Source organism: Urocitellus parryii, chromosome 8, assembly GCF_045843805.1.
Source record: "Urocitellus parryii isolate mUroPar1 chromosome 8, mUroPar1.hap1, whole genome shotgun sequence".
NCBI classification, from domain to species: domain Eukaryota; kingdom Metazoa; phylum Chordata; class Mammalia; order Rodentia; family Sciuridae; genus Urocitellus; species Urocitellus parryii.
This window is the reverse complement of record NC_135538.1, coordinates 64394511-64413360: the sequence shown is the minus strand read 5'-3', so window position 1 is coordinate 64413360 and position 18850 is coordinate 64394511.

The window sequence follows — 18850 nt, the reverse complement described above, 5'->3', positions numbered from 1 at the left end:
TGCTAAGATGACCCTTGTCTTCTACTCTTCAACCCTTTCCCTCCTGGACCTCTGAGTGGCAGGGTTTTATAGCTGTCTCTGAGTCTAGCTGCATTATTTATCAATTGCTGTATTTAAAAAAAAAAAAAAGTATTCCAAACTTGGCGGCTTAAGAGGACAACAGTAAGTATCTCACAGTTTCTGTAGGTCAAGAGCCTAGACATGGCTTAGCTCCCAGGCTCAACTTAGAAAGATGCTTTTCAATGCTCATAAATATGATTATTGGTAAGATGTATTTCTTTATAACAGCTGTATGGAGGCCTCAGTTCCAGAGACCTCCCTTGGTTCTTACTATGTGAATGTCTTCACAGAGTATCATGTAGTATGTGGATGTCTCCACAGAGTATCATGTACAACCCAACATGGCCCCTTGCTTCATGAGAGTGAATAAACTACAAAGCAAAGAAACTTGACAGCAAGTGAGAGTGTGCTGGCAGGAAGAAGTCACTGTCTTTTGTAATCTAATGACAGAAGTGATTTTTATTTAATTTGGTATATTCTATTAACCCAACAAAAGTCACTAGATTCACAAGTGTATGAATACCAAGAATGGAATCATTTGGAGCCATTTCAGAAAGACTGCCTATCAAGCATACTTAGACTGAGGGGGAAGGCAGTGTTTGCAGAGGTTGGAAGAGAACAGTAGGGTAGATCCATGTCAGAAGCTCCCCCATTGCCCTGCATCAACAATTTGTCCACTCCAAACGTACATCTGTCCTTTTCTGTCCCCTTTGATCCAACATTTTGCACTTTATTTTCTGCCACAAAGCTCTATACTCACTCACTCCTTAGCTTACACTAAGTTAAACATTTGCCTAATTTTCTGCCCTGCCCAATAACAAGATATTACATACTGGTATATGTGCAGAGTTTCTCATAAGGAACTGAGTTTCAAAAAGGGATATTATGAAAAGAAAAGAAAACAGTGATTAGAAAAGTAGAAGCATCCAGATATTGTAAGACTATAGCAAGGAGTATTTGAAAGCATTCAGTAGCCCACTATTAAAAGCCTTGTGTTTTTCACTTAAAATCAGACTCACTAAAACAACCACTATAGAACTATGATATTATTTGTAAACTAGAGCATTTTATCACGTAGTTTTTAAGTAAATTTTATAAATTCAAGGTAGTTGATGCTTGATTAATAAACAGAGAGTGGTGAGAATTACAAATTTTAAATAGAGAAATATCACATTTCTTTTGAATATAACCATAGAAACTGAGTTAATGGCAGTCCTCTTTGCTTATTAAGGTCAGGTTCTAACAGTGGTTGCCATGGCTGTGTTTGATGGCTTTCATTGACTGCATAGCAATTAGAAACACTTTCCTGAAAACTGATTTTTCTGGCAGCCAGGGACTGGCATGAATTCAGGTCCAGCCATCCTCTGTGCTTTGATCTGGCATTCCTTCCACGGGCACCATCATAGCAACCTACAAAATCAATCAGGAGAAAATGCTTATTTATGTCAAATATGGATTTTCCAACAAATAGCTTATGAAAACACCTTTCATGTGGGTAATGAGTAGAGGTAAAAAGTGGACTGTCTGATTCCAGTAATTACAGCCTGCTGTTGCTTTAATCACTAGCAGTCTATCAGTAAGAAATTGAACATGCTCAAAGCAGGTCAGGATACAAATTGTGGCTCAAATGGGGAGAAAAAAGAAGAAATAGTTCTTCATTCTGCCTATGTCCTTCCCCCACCTCTACACCACACAGTATGCATTTGGGTGTGTTTTCATTTAGATAAAGATATATAAGTGACAGCTGATGAACAGTTAGTTTGTATTCCCCTGGTTCTCTCCCATAGATTTGGATTACATACAGATGAAAAATAGCCCATATGGCTTTTGAACAAAATGAATGGCTGCAAGCTCTGAAAAATTCTAGTAGAAAGGTTGGCATGCTAAAAGGTTAATTAAAATTTGACTCTTCAAGATGGATACTTTTATTTATAGAACCTTCGGCTGATTTTCAGCAGTCATGTTTTCCTCTAATTAAAATAATATGAACAGCTAATAGCAATCAGCTTAAAGAACTGAATATTTTAGAGAAAGGAATGATTCATAGCCCTTTTAATAATCATTCTGCAGTAGGTATCTCCACCAAAGTGCACATAAAACATTTGTATTCAGCCATTGTCTGGTTCAAATGTCAAGAAATATTAAGTTGGAAAAAATGAGGAACAAATTATTTAAAGCTGTCTAAAATAAGTCGTTGATATTATCATGTAAATTTGATATTTCCCTAAAGGTTCTAGAATCATTCCCTGACATGGCATAACTCATAGATTCTGAGAAAGTGGATCATTAGAAACATCATCTTTAAAAATGTGAATTTCCTTATGCATTCACAAGCATGATATACAAGAGCCAATAATTACATGTAAAAGAAACAATAGTTTGCACATTAAAACATTGTGTACACATGTAGACAGAGAGAGAATAGATAAGGAGAATCATTTCTGCAGTATAACTCCTGTGGAATTAGCATCCTTTTTCCACCCAAATCTTTGAGAATGACTAAATAAGGAGACTAAAATCAGCAATGGAAAGATGGAAATCAAGGAAAAAATACCTATCTTTGGGGGGGGGAGGCTATCTAGAATAAGGAAAAGAAAGAGGAAGACAAGAAAACAGGAACATCCCAGAAATACACTTCCTAGGTAAGTATGTATTCCACAACTAATCTATCTTCCTCCTCACTCCCCAATATCTTCTGTCATCTTATTCTTTAATAATAAGACATCTCAAAATCAACACTATCCTCCCCCACCTTCTCTGAGGCTAAAAGTGAAAATAGTTTGATTCTGCCAATGGGGTGGAAATGGAGGTGGTGCATTCACCTCTTGTGAGGTGCCTATCCTCTCCCCCTTCTTTTTGGATGACTGGGGTGTGGATATCTGTGCAGAGCAGACTTCTGTGATAATAAGTGAACATGAGAATGCAGTGCTTGCAAGATTGAGCAATAAAATGAAAAAAGCCATGGTCTTAACATGTTGAAGGATCAAACCAATCCTGTATTCTTCACCTAGATTTTGACCTTCGGAGAGAAATCAATTTCTACCCTTTAAACATCTTTTGTTTTGTCATCATTTTCAGCTGAAGAAAATCCTAATTTATACATGCTTTTATGATGATTAGTTTATTCAAGAGAAACAAACAGGCAACATATCCATACTTCAATATGTTAAAGCCGAAACATAAAGTCTCTGTGTATAGGCATAGATGCATGAGATCAATTGTTTTCAAACTTTCACCTTTGTTAAAATCTCCTGCAGAGCTTGGTAAAACACAGATTGCCAGATATCACCTGCAAAAATCTGATTCAGTAGGTCATGGTGGGGCTGAGAATTTGCATTTCTAATGTCTTTCCAAGTAATGCTGATACTGGCTGACTACACAATACACACTATCTCCTGCCGCACAATACATCACAAACTTCCACTTCTAATATAAAAACATGACTGCAAAATACAAATGCTGTAGGATACAATCAGGACATTCTCATTTCTTAACATCATGCAAGATTGCTCTTAACATCTTGGTATAATAACCTCAACACCCTCATTATTTTAAATTGACTATAGCTTAAAAATAGTGAAAGGAATATACTATAATAATATTCATTTTTTCATTATTTTCTGTAACAGATTCATCTTAATTTCCACTACAATTATTGGGTAAACCTCAAATAATTAAATTTAGGAAAAATATAGTTTTTTGGGGGGACAAGAGGCTTGGGATCTGATCTTTTTTTCAGGATCTCCTGGAGCACTTATTAAAAATGAAAGTTCTGAGCTTTATCCTACACTTACTGAATCATAGTGCCTGAAGGTAGGACCTAAGATTCTTTTACTTAACCAAGGTCTCAAAAGATCCTTTAAAAACCCACATATTTGCTAATCATTGAAATAATTGATGTGTCATCAGAGACTCTAGCTCAGACTGAAGGAGATATTTTTCAGCCTGAAAAACCTGCATAATACTAGAGGCAAAAAGCTTAAGACACACTTGAAGTAACCACAGGTACAATTGATGATGTGGGATAATAAGCAGTCACAAAAAGAACCATCTTGATGGCAGAATCCTTATAGTGAACAATGTTTGAGAAATATTTTTTCCACCAAACCAATGTAAGTATATGAAATCCACCCACATAGTCACAAATGGCATTATTTTATAGGAGACCTTTTGCAGAAGGCATTAGAAGAGCTATAATAAAGAGAAAGCCATGTCCTATTATTTCAGCATTGCAGAGATGGAAGCAGGAACAAATAGACAAGAAATAATGAAAAGGACAGTCAAATGCTGCTTCTACCTTCTAAATCTCCCTCTGATCCCTCTGCTTATAGTGAGTTCTACTCCCCAGTTTAGGTCACTGTCTAGTCTCTCCTAGACTACTGCAATTACCTCTGAACCAGCTTTCCCTTTGTAGTCTTATCCAATTTCAATAAACCCTTTAGAGTGCCAACAGAATGACTCTCTATACTTAAATGTAATCGTGACATTCTACCATTTAAAATCTTTTGAACTTTCCATGGTCATGAGAATGACATTCCAGTTCCCTAGGACAGCACAAGAGACCCTTCATAATCTCATTTCTTCCCTCTCCAACTTCATCCTTCACCACTGTCCTCCTCTCCATCTCTACTCTACAGAAGTGCTTGTAGTTCTCTGAAATGTGCCCCACTCTCTTGTCTCCAGGCTTTACATTCTTCCTGGAAACTTCTCTCCACAATTCTCTACTCACTTGCACCTTTTCTCCTTGGATAAGAAGAGGTCAGGGCTCAGTTCAATGTCATCTGTTTTTAGAATTCTTATCTGACAACTCCACCTGGCTTAGATTTCCATCATTATTATCTGAAGAATCATTGCACTCAATCTCTCTCCTCACCCACCCCTCTCTCTGGTCATTAAAAACATTAGACATTGCTACAGTGTCGGACACATTCCAGATATTTTAAAATGTTGATTGAATTAACAAATGCATAAATGAGTACTTCTATCAGTGAATTTCAGTTGATAAAGTCAAAGCAGAAAGACTTGGCAGTTTCAAAACTAAACTTTGAGCAATTTCAGACAGCTAAAAGCTAAACGCAATTGTTAATAACCTCAACTAATACATCTGACATGTTTATAAATGCCAGGTACTGTTCTAAGTTCCTTCTGCATGCACAGCCTCTATGGTTAAATATTTCCATTGCCCTTGTTTTATACACAAGGGAACAGAAGCACAGAACATTTTCATAACTTGCCTAAAATTAGTAGCTGGCAGAGCAAAGGTTCTAGCCCAGCTCCAGGGTTCATACTTGCCCACTACACACAATGCACATTGAAGGATGAGTTATGATGCTGGAAAGCTACCAGACCAGCATGGCCATGGACACCATGATGGAAAATGGAAGCTGTTAAGGTGCATCAAAAGGAAATGCATAGCCCACAGGTTAGAAGTATATTTTCAAAGACATAGTCAAACGGCAGTGCTGTTTTTCAGATTGCTTTCATTCTTGCCTACTAATTTCCCTATTTCTTTTCTCTTGCTTTCAATATTCACACTAATAAATAAAAATTATATCCCCTAACCCCAGATTCTGAGCTGTAAATCCAAGCAGTAGGAACAATTTCTAGACCAGTATTCAACCATGTTGTACACTTTTTACATTCTATCATGTGATTTCATGGTCTATTGAATAGTGGTATCCTAAGAAGCTAAGTTCCAGGGAGTTTTTTCCTTGGTTCTCATTCCGTGCTTCTCTCAGAACCTGCCAGTGTGCTGTTGTTCCCAATAGACACTTACAACACTACCCCATCTTCTGTTTCTTTACTGTTGGGCACCACTTAGCTTCCACTCCCTTTAAAACATAAATAATACAGGTAATCTCAAATGCCTGCTTAAAAAAAAATCAGTTGATTGTACACCAGGAAGCAACCAAATGAGTATGGCATTTGGACTTAGAAATAGAGGCACTAGCAGAAAACATGGTAGATCCGAAGATAAATGCAGGAAGAATTACCTCAGAAGCACTACTGGACTCAACCCCTTTATGGGCTCAGCACTAATTTATTATTCATGCGCTGTCAGTACTTTCCATGCCATATAACCAGCCAGCCTATTATAAAAATCCCCAGGCCAGAAAAAGATGCTGTCTGCCTAATTAGGTAGTCCAGTGTCTCTACCTGCTACCATCTCACCTACCTTCCAGGTTTCTGTTTTGTCAAAAACTTAAGCACTGCTCTCGATCAGCTTTCAGCTGAGCATGGCAATCCTGCCATTCAGTACTGACTCCTTTCCACACACATAGGCTTGTCTCAAAACTGTATCCAGCTTGTTACCTGGTTTCCCTATCTCTCCATTTCTATGATTTCAGACTTTTTTTTTTTTCCGCAGCTAAGATGTGTGTATCCGCAGAGAAGCATTTTCCAACTAAGATTTATCCCCACGTGATTTAATTTAAGATTCATTTAATGTGTTGTGAACTCGTAATTTGTGCCATTTTGTATACTTGGTGTCTCTCTAAAAGTTTCAAACCAAAAGGAAACTCTACAGGTATTCTCAAGTAGAGACACTGGATCTGACTAGAAAAGACCATCAGATTGAACAACCCCCAGGGGTATGTTTCCTATAGGAAAGCCACTGTCTGCTACTTCCTGGATCTTCATTTGTTACCTGTCCTACCAGGGCTTCTTAAGAAAATAAAGCCACATGAGTGATTAGGGTTTTTTTTCCTCAAATTATTCATATGACAATATTGATGTTACTCATAGTTTTAAATCACTTTAAATGTTTGATCAATATTGAGTTTCAGTTACTTTTTAATATAAATATTAATCTTGGACTATAAAGTTTAATTTTGCATGTATTACTGAGAATTACTACACTGAACTTTGTGCAGAAGGAGTATATTTTTTTCCTAGTCCCACAGAATATAATATAAACCTACATGATGAATGGAAATATTTCTCATCATACTGGTCACCCTCTTAGAAACTATCATCTCTTTAAAGTCTATACTTTGAGAAATCTCTTTGTTTTACGGTTCAAAGAGAATTCATCAAAGAGGATGAGAGCTGGGAGCAGAGGGCAATAAATGCCTCTTTATCCATAGACGAGAAAGATATTAATTATAAGAGAAGGGTACAAACCTCCCTACCCTGCTTTAGAAACATCTCTCATTCCTTTTCCACTAGATACACTCTAATGTTCTGCATTTATATTTTGGCCACTATTGTGGAAGAGAACATGAGAACAGCCAGCTAAAGCTATCAAAAATTTATTCTAGCAGCAGAAATGTAATAGATTTAACCAGAAACTCACCCACCTGTCCCTGTCTCTCTCTGTCTCTGTCTCTCTCTCTTTCTCTCTTTTGCTTTCTCTCTCTCAGACACACACACAATCTATTCTCATCTGACAGAATACTAAAATATAAATTAATCAATTTATTCTCAAGTATAAAATCAAAGACTTGAATGTCAATGAAACTATATTTTCTTCTGAGATAAAAGAAGTCTAAATATCCTGGTGACATTCTTCTTTTTCTATTTCATTTTTGATAGTCATAATTTCAACATTAGAGAAATAAAGTAAAGTTGCCATTTGTCTATTTCTTGATATTTCAGAAAATGGTTTTAAAATGCCAGTTGTCATAGCGCCAGGGCAGTATACCGAGGATGTCTGTCAGATCAGTTCACGAAAAAGCTGTCCTAACTTGTTTTAGTCCCTATTGCATTTGCAATTATAGTGAAGATCTTATTATTGATTGATAAATTAAATGTTTTGGGTTATGTTTTCATTAGTAAAAAATGCAAATTTATGCTAGGTTGTAAAATCAAAACATGAAAATGATAATTTTGCTTAATTCTTTTTTTATCCATATGATTAGAACTACCACCACTTATTTTCCTTTATTTCATAAATGCTTCCTCTTGTTTATTTTTATGCACACTTTATAACACCTATACAAGCTATCTATCTATCTATTTATTTATTTGGTGATGAGAACCAAATTCAGTGCTTTGTATCTATTAGGCAAGCACTCTGCCACTGAGCTACATTCCTGGCCCTAAGCTATATTCCTGGCCCTATTTCCATGCTTCAAAACAAATATATGCCTATGAATTCTGTGATAATTAAAGAAGTGTTTTCCATAATACATCCTGGAAACTAAATGCCAGTTTTCATATTGCAATAAGAAATCTCAAATGACTTAGGATCTACAGAAAAGAAATATAACCATATAAGACTCTGTTCTTTGTATATGGTCATGTGAAAATTGATACAGATTAACAACTGAATTCATGATAAATTGAGTGGAGAGGGTATTAGGAATTTAACCCAGGCTGCTCGGCCACTGAGCTATATCTCCATCCCTTTTTATTGTGATTTTGACACAGGATCTCTCTAATTTTCTCAGGCTAGCTTCAAAATTGTAATTTTCCTACCTCAGACCTCACGCTGCTGGGATTACAGGCATATGCTACAATGCCCAGCTGAATCAATGACAAATATTTAAGCAAGGATTATGGGTTGAATTTACATTAATGTTTTAAAAAATCTTTTTGTGATTATATACTATTGGGAGAAAAATATGAGCTTATCATTTTCTCTCCCTCACACCTTTTTGTTGTAAAATTGACCTTTTAAAATTGCATAAATTTAGGGGTACAAAGTGATGTTGTGATTTATGAATACCATATGAAGTTAATCAATTCATACTTTCTTATTTCCAAGATTGGTAGATAAATGAGCTTACCATTCTTTGTGGGAACGCTACATGCATCTACTCCTATGTCGCTAAACCTGAAATCTTTAGCAAAATGATTACACTCAAAGAGCACTGTCATGATCAATAAATAGACACAACAAAATTAGTCAGCCAGACTCTTCATGGCAGCTAATTTCACCTGAGTTATTTGAACAAATCAGCCATTTACTTATCAAATATTTATGAAAGGACTACTTTGTGTCAAGCTACAAAAGCTGATAAGTTAAGTTTCCTGCACTGCATGAGTTTTCCTTATACTGGGAAACACAAATAAATTAATTGTCTGACAGCAATGGTTACTTTTTTAATCTCTATTGAGTGGTGGGAAGAGCAATACCTCTGAAATCAGATTGAATTACATTCAAATCTTCCCTCTACCACTTGCTGGCTATGTTATCTTTAGAAAGTTGCTCAGTCATGTTCTTTTAACATTTGCTTCAATAAGTTGCTGTATGTACTTTGAAAAAAGAGGTCTTTTACAGTTTTATGTCCCTGATATGTATAGTATATAGGAGTTTGGGAAACCAAGGGACAGAAATAAAAGTGGCTCCTCCAAATGTCACTCCCAGTAATCCACTTAACATATTTATGCTTCCTTTTCCACAGTTGGGATTTTCTGGTGCAGTTTCTGTTTCCTGGTGGTAGATACATAGATACTTCTATTAGGAAACATATTAAAAATTCTACTAATTCTATTTTTTTCTTTATTTTTTTGTACAAGGGATTGAACCCAGAGACATTTGTTTAACCACTGAGCTACATCCCCAGCCCTTTTTATTTTTTATTTTGAGACAGGGTCTCACTACATTGTTTAATGCTTAAATTGCTAAAGTTGGCTTTAAATTTACAATCCCCAGCCTCTGAAATTACAGGTGTATGCCACTGCACCTGGCCTAATTTTTTTTCTTAAAGCTGACAAAAAGAGAGGTCCTGTGTTGTACTGGCCTTATTATCTTGAGAAGATACAATTGCTGCTACATAATGGGCAAAATGTCTAGTTCTTGGTAGACTACACTGGCTTACCTCTGGGCACTTCCATGTGCTGATAACTTTAAGTGGTCAATTGTGCAAGTCATTGTCTAACAAAGGTAGAATAACAAGGGTCTCACAGGCCTCAGGGGTAAAAATCTGTACTACTCCCACTACAAGCAATCTGGGTTCAGTGTTTGCTGATGGTATGGATTATACAGAATGGGCCATAAGCTAATAATGATGAATATGAATTTCAGCCTCAGCATCAGTGCTATGAATTAAAATATTTGTGTTGCCCTAAAATTCATATATTGAAGCTTTAATGCCCAGTGTGACTGTATTTGGAGGTGGGGCTTTGGGAGGTAATTGGAACATGAAAGTTGAACTCATGTGACAGAATTAGTATCTTTAAAAGAAGAGACACCAGCAAAAATGTTTCTGTTCACAAACCTAGAAGAGGATCCTCACCTAATCTGTTGGCACCTTGATTTAGCTCTTCTCAGCCTCTGAAACTATGAAAAGTAAATGTTTGTTGTTTAAATGCCCAGTCTATGGTATTTTGTTATAGCAGCCTTAACTAAGATAAACAGATTATAGCTTGTACCAAATCCTTTTTTTAATAGATCATTTTTGATAGAAATTTTGAGGATTCAACACCTGGAAGAAGCAACAGCAGAACAAAATAAAATGAATAGCATGAACAAATCTAAATTTTTAGCCATTATCTCTTCCAAGAATGCTTCTGCCTCCTAGTCTCCATGCACTCCTCCAAGGACTCCAATTGCCCGTGTTTTAATTGCATATTCTGTGTGCTGTGTGCTCCTTCCAATCCTTTTGTCTCTCTTCTCTTCAGTTTGGATATTTCTTCTGACCTATCTTCTTGCTCACAAATTTTCTTTTTCCTGTATCCAATCTGCTTTAAAGTCATATATTTAGCACACACTTGAATTTATATTAGATTTTAGTTTTAAATTTTCATTGGGTTCTCACTATAAGTTTTAGTGTGCTCTGGTTAAATATATCTACTTGAAATTGAATTTCTTAAATATATTATCATGGTATTGTCAAAATTTTGTTTGTTATCTTTAGTAGCTTCTTAGGATATGTCTAGGTTTTTTCCTTGATTATATTTTTTGGTGCTTGATAGAGCCCAGAGCTTTATGCATGCTAAGTAAGTACTGTACATTGAACTATTCCCCTAGTTTTTTTAAAAAAAACTTTTGATCTTAATTACTTATTTTATCTTAATTTCAAATTTCTTATTATATTATAACTGTATGTAAAAATATCTAGAGATCATTTGAAGACATAATAACTTTTTCCTTTATCTAAAATTCTGTCTTTGACAGAAATAAGTCTAGAGGTATATCCCTTAATCTAATCACAGAGTTTGATGATTTAAAACAGAAATCAGGCCTTTAGATGTCTAGCCTATGTTATGTTTACCCTTATTGCTAATGTGTGGCTCTTTAGGATTTCTACTGAAAATCTGATGTATTTACTGGTATCCTTCCTTCCTGCAGTAGTCCCAGTGTTTGTTCTGCTAATATCATGAGATGGCTAGAAGTTCTGCATGGCTTTTGAGCCTCTCCCTCACTGCTTTCATATTTCCAGGTTCACTGAGAGAAATTAATAGGATGCAACATCTGACATATACCTGTGTGGTCTTCCCCATCTCGCTACATTGCAGCCTCACAGGGCCTCCAAGGTAGTTTTACAGCACCTCCGACCAGATGTTTGTTCATACTTTTACAACTCTTAGTTGTTTTACAACCCTGTTTAGTTGTTCTTCAGTTGTTCAAATAAGCTAACTCACCACTTATGGAAGTAGAACTCTTTTAAACAGAATAATGTTAAATCATAGTAAAGAAGAGTAGTAGAAAGTGTTATCTAAGAACTAAATAAGTTAAGTAAGAGACCAAGTTAGGATAATTGACATTAAAAGGAGAAGACAATGCAAACACATATGTAAAAAGACAAATATGAGCCATCCAGGCACAGTGGCACACACTTGTAATCCCAGCAACTGGGGAGGTTGAGATAGGAGGATCATAAGCTCAAGGCCAGTCTCAGCAACTCATTGAGATCCTGTCTCAAAATTAAAAAATTGAAAGGACTGGAGATGTAGCTTAATAATAAAGAGTCCCTGGATTTAATTCCCAGTACTGGAAAAAAACACAAATATGAAATACTGTATTTCGTATTTGAAATATATATGTATGTGTATATGTATATATTAAAGATAGCTTTCCTTCACTAAAGGAAAACCTGAGTCTGCAATTCAAAAGATTAAAAGCTCAGAGTTCCAGGAATAATTAAGGAAAAATGTGTCTAGATGTATTCTGATGAAATGTCTGAACTTGGAGATTAGAAAAAAAGAAAAAAGAAAAACTTCATGCGTGCAAAGAAAGTGAATGAGGTTATCTAGATGTACTCTGATGAAATGTTTGAACTGGAAATTGGAAAAAGAAAAAACAGAAACATTTTCATGTGCAAAGTAAGTGAATGCAGACTTTATAAATGGCATGGAAATAATGACTACTTCATGAAGTTACTGCTCATTGTTTTCTTACATAAAAGATACCAAAATTTGCATCTTTACAATAATAAAAGCCTATACTTTTAAATTGGCATCTAAGTACACCCAAAACTTCTTTAGATTGATAACTGTAGGTTGATATCAATTTAATGGCTATGGTTGGACGAACTATCATCATCTTTGTTGTGAGTTTATTGTGGGAGACTGCGGGATAATGCCTTCATCTACCATAATCTAGGATGATTTCATATTGTTCTGCATTTCCTTGTCATGCTTTGTATTTTACTCTCTTCATGATTGTGCTTCATATAGCCAGGTTCCCAAGATATATAATTTAAAAATTCTTTTTGAAAGACATGTAAATAAGGTAAAGGAGGATAAATGTTGTGGTTAGGGTATGAGGTATCCTCTGAAACACTCATGTGTTAGAAAATGCAGGAATGTTCAAAGGAGAAATGATTAGATCATGAGAACTAATCTAATCAGTGAATGAAACCATTTGATTGGTTAATAATTTGAATGGATTACTGGGTGGTAACTGTAAGAAAGTGGGTAGGACATGAATGGAGGAAGTAGGTCACTGGAGTATGCCCTTGGAGATTAGAACTTGTCCCTGGCTTCTCTCTCTCTCTCTCTTTCCCTCTTTCTCTTTCCGTCTTTCTTTCTCCCCTTCCCTCCCACCCTCCCTTTCTTCCTCCCTCCCTCTCCCCTGCCTGCCATGATCTGAGAAGCTGCTTTCCTCTACCATAACCTTACAACATGATGTTCTCCCTCACCTCAAGTCCAGAGCAATTCTACGGATCATGAACTGAGACCACTGAAACTGTGAGCCCAAATAATATTTTCCACCTCTAAGTTGTTCTTGTTAGGTATTTTGGTCACATCCATAGAAAGCTGACTGACACAACAAGTAAAATGATAAAAAAAAAACCCTAAGAATATTTTTCTGAAAAGGGTACTGATAAGAGAAAAATTTCAAGATGTTCTAAACTTAATTCCGAATGCTAGAGGATGGAGGTGGGAAGAGATAAGGAGAATTAATCAGTTAATAGCCATGGACCCAACCAAGGAGAGACTGTTCCACCAGATACCACCATATCCTACTTACAAATATTAAGTGAAACAAATCTGGAAGCAATAAGTACTTCTCCTTATGGACTGTCCACCCACCTCAATACTTCCCCTGTTTTACATCATCCTACCCCTCTTACGTCAATGTAGGTTCAATGTAAATAATTTATGATTTTATTCGCCAAATTTTTATTATTAAAATGTTCTTGACTCTTAGTCTAGCAGACATATTTCCAGCTGCTAATAAGTCTTGCTGCTGTACTTGATGAACTTGTCCCAGGACCTGGTCCTTTCCTGGCTAGCATCCGTCATGGCTCAGAAAACCCATTATTTTGAAAACTCTTTGTGTCAAGAGTTCTGGCTTAATGCTTAATTTGGTTGAAAATGAAAGGAAGAAATGTTATGGGTTTTATAAATAAACATTTAATAAAGCAAAATTGCAGCAAACATTTGAATTGATTCAACTGATGGAGTTGAATTTTTGTTAGTTGGTAGTTAATTAGAGAAAAGAAGCAATGTTTTACAATGTGATAAATTTTATTTTTATAGAAACAGCCATATGGATGATCACAGACTTAGTACACTATCATACAGCCCTACTCTTTTGTCTGATAGATTTGCAAAAGCCATGGGGGTGGATGACATGAGTGTATATTTTTAACAAGCCTACCCAACCTTGTTTCTCCTACCATACTAAACTAGCACCAGCTGTTTCCTGGTGGGAAAAAACATACCAAATTTTCCGTATACTTTTTGTATATTTTCTTCTTTTAAAAAATATCTCCCCTATACACACATACCCAGTGGACATAGATACATATAGACAGACACATAAAACTAGATGAACTGAATAGACAGAATTCTGTTCACATGCACACATGTGTACACACACACACGTGCACGCACACATGTATTCATTAATACTTTCCCAAGTCTTTAAGTAAAGATCAGCCAGTAAAAGAAATTGCCTTTTTTCTGTCTAAAATAAACTTAGGCAAGTTATGCCCCAAAAGTATATAACCCTAGTTCAAGAAATCTTGCTCTGTATAATCTTTTTTTAAAAGACTCAAAAGTAATGCTAAAACTAAAGACTAAATGAGAAGATGTTTAGAATATCTATGTGCAGTTAGTACTTTAATTATTAAGATATACAATGCAGGGGCTGGGGTTGGGCTCAGTGATACAGTGCTTGCCTAATGTGTGTGAGGTACTGTGTTCAATTCTCAGCACTATATAAAAAGAAATTAATTAAATAAAGGTCTATCAACAACTAAAAAAATTTTTTAAAGATATATGATGCTAGAATGAAATTGCTTAGATTTGAATTTTAGCTCTGCTCTAAATATGATTTCATATTTGACATTGATCAATAGAAAGGAAGGGCTTTAAATGTGGTATATGAATCAAAAATTCATATCATAAAAATAGAATATAGACTTCTCATTTCACTGAGGAGAAAAACAAGCCAACACATACAGTCTAAATATAACACAGCAAAGAAACAAGAGGAATAGGCAAACCTGAAGAAAAAAAGAAGGAAAGAAAGAATGCAACAAAAAGGCAGAGCAAAGTCTTTTCCTCTTTCTCACCCCGTTATCTCCACCCTCCATATTTGCTATCTAGGAAATTACAAACTCATTCCTGGTTCCTTTTACATATCAAAGCATGGATAGGAAAAGTAGGTGTTTGTAATTGCAAACAAATCTAGAGAAGCAAACATGCTCTTAGTGCAGTATTTTGCAAGACCTATGTGATTCTGTGTAACATATCTAACTGCTTTACAGCTTTACTTTCCACAAAATCCAAAATGCAATGCCTTCACACAACTCCAATCCTATCTCTTTTTTATTTATATATGACAGTGAAATGCATTACAATTCTTATTACACATATAGAGCACAGTAGTAGTAGCCAGTAGAAGCCGGAAGATGTAAAAGAGAAAGCAGAAAGGTCAACACAAGTAAGAGCTTTGAACTCCATAGTGACTATATGCAGGGGAAAGCCTTGTAAGGTAGCTCTGGGAGCTGGGCTTGAGCAGCTGGAGGCATGAGATTAATAGGGTAGAGAAGCCATACCTAAATACACAGTCCCACTTGATTCTGTGGGTATTGCAATGGCAGACTCAAGGTGGAAGCCCTACTTTCTGCATCCTTCTGAATCTTGTCTTTGATTGCCAAAGTGCAAGATATTCAGTATTGAAAATTTCCACCCCTCCTCCCTACTAGTAAGAACACAAGTTTCAAAATTACACTAGGTAATATTTTGTGATTGAAAATAGGCTACATCATTGTTAATCTACCTCTTGGCCTGTAGAGAGAGTTTATCTCCTTGGTACCTATACACTTGAGCATTAAGACATCATATCCCTGACCACTTATTGTAATGGTCATTCAGTTACACTGAGTAGGAGTCTTCCAACAGCCAAGGAAACCCTTTAGAACACATAGCTCTGTGGGATGTTAAATTGTTGGCTTTCCATCTTAAGACACTATTTTGTGTCAGCTTGATTTGTCCTGAGTTCTGATACTTCTTTGTGCGTTAATGACAAATCTTTACTCCTTAGAAGGAGGAGTTTTGATGTCTTATCTTTTCCTCCACTTTCAATGCACTCTACAGTGTCAATTCAAGCAATAGAAAATGCTTAAGTGTGATGCTATTTAGAGCCCTAATAGTTTGTATTTTCACAGAAAGAAACAGCAAGTCTTCAAACTCTTTTATCATAGACCCCGTTGTGGTTTGTTTTAGAATTTGAAAATCAAATGTATTTAAACCTATGTGACTTCATTTTTTAAATCTCTTTCTCATGATCAAATACAATCTGGACTGTGAATTGTATCTTAAAACAAAAAAGAAAAGTACATTAGTGTAAAAAATTGTGATCTCTGAATGAAGGTTAGAATTCTGTTAAAGTGAAGCATATTTAGTTTATAAAATGTCATCTTTAAGGGAAATAGGATGAGGAGTATTCAAGAAGTCCCTGTACCATCTTTGCATTTTATTTTTCTTAATTTAAAATTATTCAAAATTAAATTGCATCTCTTACCAAGTCCAAAAAAAAGACAAATGGAGTATTTAAATCAATTGAAAAAAGTAGTTAAAATGAGTCATTGCCTTGTACAAACCAAAAGTCTTTGGAGAGAAAACAGCAGCCCACAGCTTTTCAGGTAGGCTCTTCAAAGGAAGATTAAGATTGAACCTCTGATGTATACATCACTGTATTCTGTTTTATTAAATAAATCAACTTCATTTGACTAGTGGAGACTGATAATTTTTTTAATGTTCAAACATTACTAAGAACAAATCAATACAATACTCTAGAAGGTCATCGGATGGTATTCATGAATGAAATATCCTGATCTCTCCCACTCACTAGACTCATAAACACAGCTAATATAATACAAAGGTTAAATGCATTCATTATTAAATAATTGTAAATGAACTATTTTTTTTATTAAATCACACAGATTATTGAATCCAAACACAATAACCACCAAAATACATTTCACAAGAAAAATATACTAAAATTTTGAATGAAAATGGAATCATGGGTTCATATTTATAAAACTGACTTTGTTCCTGGGATATACAAGTAACAGAAAGGTACAAATATACCTTACTGTCAATAGAGAATTGTTTCTGGGATCCTCCATGGATCCAAAATACATTTCACACGAAAAAGATACTAAAATTTTGAATGAAAATGGAATCATGGGTTCATATTTTTAAAACTGACTTTGTTCCTGAGATATACATGTAACAGAAAGGTACAAATATACCTTACTGTCAATAGAGAATTGTTTCTGGGATCCTCCATGGATCCAAAATACATTTCACAAGAAAAAGATACTAAAATTTTGAATGAAAATGGAATCATGGGTTCATATTTTTAAAACTGACTTTGTTCGTGAGATATACAAGTAACAGAAAGGTACAAATATACCTTACTGTCAATAGAGAATTGTTTCTGGGATCCTCCATGGATACCATATGCTTATGTTCCTTATATAACATGGTGTGGTATTTATTTGCATATCATATTGTGTATAACATCTTCCCTACACTTTAATTCTACTCTAACTTATTTGTAATATCTAAGTATTATGAATGCTATGTCAATAGTTTTTATACTTTATTGTTTATAGAAAGACAACAACAAAAAGGTGTCACAAAGTTCATCACAAACACAGGGTTTTTCCCAATATTTTCATTCTGAGGTTGGTTTAATCTGCCAAAGCAGACTCCAGATATATTGAGGACCAATTTTAATGCAAAAAGAAAATCAAACAATTTAATGGTTAAACATCATGGTGGACTAGAGATGGAAGGAAAATCAAAATGATCACTAGGACTGAATCCACAGAATGGCTGGGCTCTGGAAGAGAAGTTGACAATGGAAATCAAGAAAACTAAAAATAAATTCACATAAAGCTAATGATGGGTTCTCGTTTGTTGAATTGAAAGTCTGAATTTGTTTACACCAAATGTTGAAAGGAGGATTACAAATGAATAGTCATAATAACAAAATTAATCAAAAGTTATTATAGAGGGCTATCTGGGATTATAGTTCTACTTTGGGAAGTGAAAGATTTAGAACAGTATTTGATCAGGACCAAGGGTCAGCAACCTTCCTATCCTATACCAAGATCCCAAACATCAAAATGAAAAATTAGCATCAAAATATTATAAAAACTCATTTCTAGAATAGAGAACAAGGGGCTAAATGGTGACAGTAACAAGATTATTCCTCAAAAATGGATGAAGAAAACAAGAGATAAACATTCCATAGAAAATGGGTATTACTCTCTCCCTAAAATCAATTCACAATACATTTGTGATAGGTAGAATTCTTAAGATGACCTTCAAGATTTTTACCCTCTTTGTAATTCTCTCTCCTTGAGTATAGACAGGTCTGTGAGCATGATAAAGGGTACCCTAGAGATTATTACATTATATGGCAAAGGAGATGGGATACAACTAAGATCCTTAATCAATTGGCCATAAGATTACCCTTGATGATCCTGACCTAATCAAGTTATCCCTTTAAAAGAAATCAGAGATGATTTCTCCTTGTGCTATGAAGAAGAAAACCACCATTAGTTCTTCAGCTTCAAGGAAACAACTTTTACCCAAAACCACTGGAGCTTGAAAGAGAATTTCAGACTTCAGATGAAGCCTTGGCATTGGGTGATACCTTAAATACAGCCTGTTAAACCCTGATCTGAGATGTTCCTAGACTTCTAAAACATTAAAAAGGACCAATAAGAAGAAAAGAATGGGGAGTGGCAAATAGAAACAAAATAAGACACGCAAAATATATCATTAAGATATTGGGCCCGCGACACCAGACCTCTGTCCCCAGCTGGCTGTGCCAGATCTCCCTCACCCTTGCAGACCTCCTGTGCCAGTCCTGTGCCCAGCTCCCCATCTATCAACTTGGGGTTTCACTGTCACCGCCATCTGGGATGCT